This window comes from Somniosus microcephalus, chromosome 28 (assembly GCF_052327205.1).
Source record: "Somniosus microcephalus isolate GS21.2 chromosome 28, FLI_Smic_1.0, whole genome shotgun sequence".
Lineage (NCBI taxonomy): Eukaryota > Metazoa > Chordata > Chondrichthyes > Squaliformes > Somniosidae > Somniosus > Somniosus microcephalus.
This window is the reverse complement of record NC_141014.1, coordinates 32,686,748-32,692,905: the sequence shown is the minus strand read 5'-3', so window position 1 is coordinate 32,692,905 and position 6,158 is coordinate 32,686,748.

Here is a 6,158-nt window from a genome sequence, read left to right as displayed (position 1 = left end):
TTGTCAGCCGTGGCTCAGTGGGCAGCACCCTCGCCTCTGAGGCAGAAGGTTGTGGGTTCAAGTCCCGCTCCAGGGACTTCAGCACAACAATCTAGGCTGGCACTCCCAGTGCAGTGCTGAGGGAGTGCTGCACTGTCGGAGGTGCCGTCTTTCAGATGAGACGTTAAACCGAGGCCCCGTCTGCTCTCTCAGGTGGACGTAAAAGATCCCGCGGCACTATTTCAAAGAAGAGCAGCGGGAGTTCTCCCCTGGTGTCCCGGACAATATTTATCCCTCAATCAACATCACTAAAAACAGATTATCTGGTCATTATCACATTGCTGATTGTGGGAGCTTGCTGTGCGCAAATTGGCTGCCATATTTCCTACATTACAACAGTGACTACACTTCAAAAAGTACTTCATGGGCTGTAAAGCGCTTTGGGACGTCCAGTGGTCGTGAAGGGCGCTAAAGAAATGCAAGTCTTTCTTTCTGTAAGTCGAGGGGTTGCTAAAGCCACTTGTAATCAGGACAGCAAAGACCACAAAGTTAACCTGGGACATCAAGACCATTAAACGCAAAAGGGGCTATAACACAAATGCTTTAATTGATCTCAGCGCCCGTGAATTAGGCAGGCCAAAAAAAAAATCAGGCAAGGCTCCCCGCTCCTGATCAGGATCCACTCCCCCACCTCACACACACCCACGCACACAGAATGGTGCAGCAGCAATGCTGACAATCCCTGTCCGCATTTGGTCACTTGGGCGAGGTGCCTGTGGAACCTGTGGAATTCTCTACCACAGAAGGCTGTGGAGGCCAAGTCACTGAATATATTTAAGAAGGAGATAGATAGATTTCTAGACACAAAAGGCATCAAGGGGTATGGGGAGAGAGTGGGAATATGGTACAGGAAACTCTCCTTTTACCGGCACCTAAATAACCGGAAATCTCTCATAACCGGCAAAATTCAGGAGTAGGTTCAGGTAAGTTTTACTTCATATTAGTGGCCGTGTAACCGGGGTTCCTGCACCTGTTGCCATGCAACAGGGACGCCTGGATCTGTGGCTGTGTACGGGGCACTCGTACCTTAGTAAGGATACCTCTCAGTAATCCGGACTTTTTGATCAACCGGCACCACGCCGGTCCAGTCGGTGCCGGATAAAATAGAGTTTCCTGTATTGAGATAGTGGATCGGCCATGATCATAGTGAATGGCGGAGCAGGCTCGAAGGGCCGAATGGCCGACTCCTGTTCCTATTTTTCTATGTTACTATGTGCTGGAGTACACAGCTACAAGAGTGAAATACCTTCAGGTGATGAGGGAGAGATAATGGACAGATTAAAAACTAGAACAAAAACGCAAATAAAATTGGCTTCCCTTTTAGAAATGGCACTCAGTGGGTTAAAAATGGCAAGGTTTGATGGCACTGTCTATTTACTGGCCTGAAGCAGTTCCTGATGAGGTGCATTGCACGTCTCCAGGACTGACAAGAGATTAACATAGATACAATATGCAAAGTCGAGGTAGCGAGAGGAAGTTACTTCCCAGTCTAGATCTGTAGGCGACAAATAAAACAAAACATAACGATACATGCGTGCCGGTAGAGGAGGTATAAAAAACTGCAAATCGAACTTGCTCCAAGATATTCCTCCGTGGTACAAAAGTCAACGTGGGCTTAAACTGCAAGTCAGCAACTGACGCATGAAGCAGTGCTTTGAGCTGATTTTGAGTGCCTCGCAGGATGTTATTTGCAACGAAGTAAATATATTGTTTTCGGCCTCTCAGATGACAGATGGGCACAGATAAAGCTGGCCGAACTGACAGGGGGGACAGAGAGCGCCTCTCGCCTCTTGCTGCACTTTCCTCATTTCCAAGCCGGTAGATATTTTGTCGCAACAACCAAAGGGTATTCACGGGACAGCCGCGGGCGACTTATGATAAGCGAGGCAAGCAAACAAAAAAAAAAGATGATGAAAGTTATTACCCTTCAACTCAGGATCATTCATTCCAGGTACACCCTGCCATTTCAGCATCACGCCTAAATTCCCCCCTTCTCACCAAGTGCACATCGCACTCCCACTCGCTTTTTCAATATTGTGAAGGGGTGCTGACAAAACTGATCCAAGCAAATTGCTCGCTGGGGTGATGGGTTCCGGGAAACATAAAAGAAGGAGGGAGAAAGCATTTAAACAGGGCCTCATCGCGCGTCCCAAAAACCATCTCACAGTACACATTTACCTGTGGAATTCTCTACCACAGAAGGCAGTTGAGGCCAATTCATTAAATATATTCAAGAAGGAGTTAGATATATTTCTTAAGGCTAAAGGGATCAAGGGATATGGGGAGAAGGCAGGGACAGGGTACTGAATTTGGATGATCAGCCATGATCTCATTGAATGGTGGAGTAGGCTCGAGGGGCCGAATGGCCTGCTCCTGCTCCTATCTTCTATGTTTCTATGCTTCACCAGCAATGAATTACTTTGAAACGCAGTTATGTAGGCGATTGCTGGCGCCATTTTTTGTGCACAGCAAGATCCCATTGAGGAGCAAGAAGGGAAATCAGCTGGAACCTTGTCACCCAAAGAGTAATAGGATTGTGGAATAAACGATGAGGGAAAGTAGTAGAAATAAACATTATAAACAGGTTCAAGAGGCAGTTGGATGTGTTTCTGGAGAGCGAGGGGAATGAGGGAACGGTGAGAAGGTGGGTAGGTGCGATTAATAATCGCAAAAGGGGTGGGCTTGTTGGGCCTATCCGCTGTTCCTTAAAAATCCTTGTTTTCTTAACTTTATTCCACGCATGATCAGTACTCATGAGGTTAAATGATTCTTTTCCTGCAGCAAAGCCCGGCTTTAGTTTATTTTTAATAACTTCCGTGACTTGTGATTTAAAACAAGGGCCTTTTCTCTCTCTCTCTTAGGCAGTCCCTCGGAACCGAGGATGACTTGCTTCCACATTAAAAATGAGTTCTCAGGTGACTGATGAGTCCAATGCGGGACCTACAGTCTCTGTCACAGGTGGGGCAGACGGTGGTTGAAGGGGCGGGTGGGTGGGGTACTTGGGTTGACGTGCGCTCCTTCCGCTGCCTGCGCTTGGCTTCCGCTTGCTCCCGGCGAAGAGACTCGAGGTGTTCGGCGCCTTCCCGGATGCTTCTCCTCCACTTTGTGCGGTCTTGGGCCAGGGATTCCCAGGTGTCGGTGGGGATGTTACACTTTTTCAAGGAGGCTTTGAGGGGTGCCCTTGAAGCGTTTCCTCTGCCCACCTGGGGCTCTCTTGCCGTGCCGGAGCTCCGAATAGAATGCTTGTTTTGGGAGTCTCGTATCGGGCATGCGGACAATGTGACCCGTCCATCGGAGCTGATTGAGTGTGGTCAAAGCTTCGATGCTGGGGATGTTGCCCTGAGCAAGAACACTGACGTTGGTGCGCCTAACCTGCCAATGGATTTGCAGGATCTTGCGGAGGCAGTGTTGGTGGTAACAGGTAGTTAACAGGCAGTTTTTAGCCTAATCCCTATTTTTAATGTTGAAGTGTGGGATTCCTGATGGCTCCAAACCACGCCAAGTTAGAGGAGGCGGACCGTCGGGATGAAGGGCTTGGAGGGGTCGAGATGTCCGGTGTTCAGGTGAGTGATGGGTGCATGAGTGCAAAGGTAAGTGTGTTTGGTGTGTGTAAAGTGTTTATAGAAGTTTTACATACCTTTACTTACCTTTACAGCCTTCCTTCCTTCAGGTCTCGGGAGTCCCTCATCTCACTGGCACAGAAAGCAGAATGGCTGCGAGCTGTCAAAAATTGCAGCATTCAGCTTTCTGTTCAAGGTCTTGACAGATGAAATATCAATCTGTGACGTCACCTGTTGCCGGGTGGCCCTTAATTGGCCTGCTGAGCCCGCTGGGCGGACTCAACAAGGTCAATCAAGTGAAAATCGCGTGGGTTGGCTAGAATTCGATGGAGGCGGGACTACAACCCCGAAAGTTGTAGTCCCGCCTCCTAGTCGACTCCTCAATGAAAATCCAGCCCACGCTCCCTTCAAAGGCGGCTCCCTGGGATTCATGAGTTGACCCTAAAATTCCATAATTTTGGCGAGCTTTTCTTTGCTCTTCAAGATGAGGGACACCAGCCTTGTTTTATTCACTTCAGTACTAATCACTATACAGCCATAAAACATGGAGCCTTTGCAGAGTTAAGTTCCAACTTTTGCCTAACAAGGAGCTGGAAGCTGAGTCAAGGCCATCCAAACTCATTGGACTCAAGACCTTACAACCAACAACAACACGTTGGATTTATATAGCACCTTTAACGTAGTAAAACATCCCAAGGCACTTCACAGGAGCGTAGTCAGACAAAATATGATGCCGAGCCACATAAGGAGATATTAGGGCAGGTGACCAAAAGCTTTGTGAAAGGGGTAGGTTTTATGTAGCATCTTAAAGGAGGAAAGAGAGGTGGAGAGGTTTAGGGATGAACTTCCAGACCGTAGGGGCTAGACAGCTGAAGGCACGGCCGTCAATGGTGAGGTCAAAGGGAGTCGGGGATGCATAAGAGGCTAGCACAGAGTTCTTGGAGGCTTGTAGGGCTGGAGGAGGTTACAGAGATAGGGCGGGGCGAACAACAGACTGAGGAGACCAGCAGCTCATGGGTAGGGGCTGGGTGTGAACCCAGGGCCCGACAATGAAAGGGCAGCAGCCAATCCACTACACTCGTCTAGTGTTTATACAGGATTGTTGGTGGCAGTTACTGAGCCTGACTCAAGCTAACAAACCTGCAGCGTTGGGTGCCTATTTTTCCGTATACTGGAATGTGATCAGCCGCTTATTGTCGTTTGCGGTACGGCGCTTTTGACGGTAACACCACCTTTGGCACACAGTCCCACCAATCGCATCGTCCTTCTTGAATGAATCCCAATGGCTTGCCTGGAAACATCAATTAAGGCAATGATTAGCGCAATCAACTTTTAAATTAGTCGAGCTGGCATGTTCCACGTTTTATGAGAATGCCAAAGACAGGCACCGTGCCCAGTCTGAAGTACGGTTTATTACCACACAATATGTTCCTCCAGTATTTTATCAGAAGCATTTGACATTTATTCGACTATGAATTTGCTGAGTCACGCATTATGTGAATGCCTTATTGTTAACAATGGCGCAATCACAGCTTGGTTTTTTAAAATAAAAGTATGTAGCAAGGCAATTGCTTTTTCATCGTTGTGCACGCACACCCGTGTGTTACATATACCCAACATTCACAGAACCACAGTAAGATACAGCACAGAAGCAGGCCACTCGGCCCCTCCGTGTCTGTGCCAGCCCTTTGGTAGAGCTATCCAGTTAATCCTGCTCCTCTTGCTCTTTCCCCGTAGCTCTGTAAATTGTTTCTCTTTGGGTATTTATCCAATTCTCTTTTGAAAGTTACGATTGAATCTGCCTCCATCGCCCTTTCAGGCAGCACGTTCCAAATCACAACAACTCGCTGTGTAAAAAAATGTTTTTGTCCTGTCGCCTCTGGCTCTTCTGCCAATCACCTTCAATCTGTGTCCTCTGGTTACCGAGCCTTCCGCCACTGGAAACAGTTTCTCCTTATTTACTCCATCAAAACCATTCATGATTTTGAGCACCTCTATCAAATCTCCTCTCAACCTTCTCTGCTCTAAGGGGAACAACCCCAGCTTCTCCAGTCACTCCACATCACTTAAGTCCCTCATCCCCGGTACCATTCTAGAAAATCTCTTCTGCACCCTCTCCAAGGCCTTGACGTCCTTCCTAAAGTGTGGTGCCCGAAATTGGACCCAATACTTCAGCTGGGGCCAACCAGTGTTTTACTGACCAGGCTTTACACAACTAAATGTTTTCATTTTTTTTTAATTCATTGATGGGATGTGGACGTCGCTGGCTAGGCCTGCATTTAGTGCCCATCCCTAATTGCCCTTGAGAAGATGGTGGTGAGCCGCCTTCTTGAACCGCTGCAGTCCATATGGTGTAGGTACACCCACAATGTTGTTAGGAAGGGAGTTCCAGGATTTTGGCCCAGCGACAGTGAAGGAACGGCGATACAGGTCCAAGTCAGGATGGTGTGTGGCTTGGAGGGGAACTTGTAGGTGGTGACGTTCCCATGCGTCTGCTGCCTTTGTCCTTCTAAGTGGTAGAGGTCGCGGGTTTGGAAGGTGCTGTTGAAGGAGCTTTGG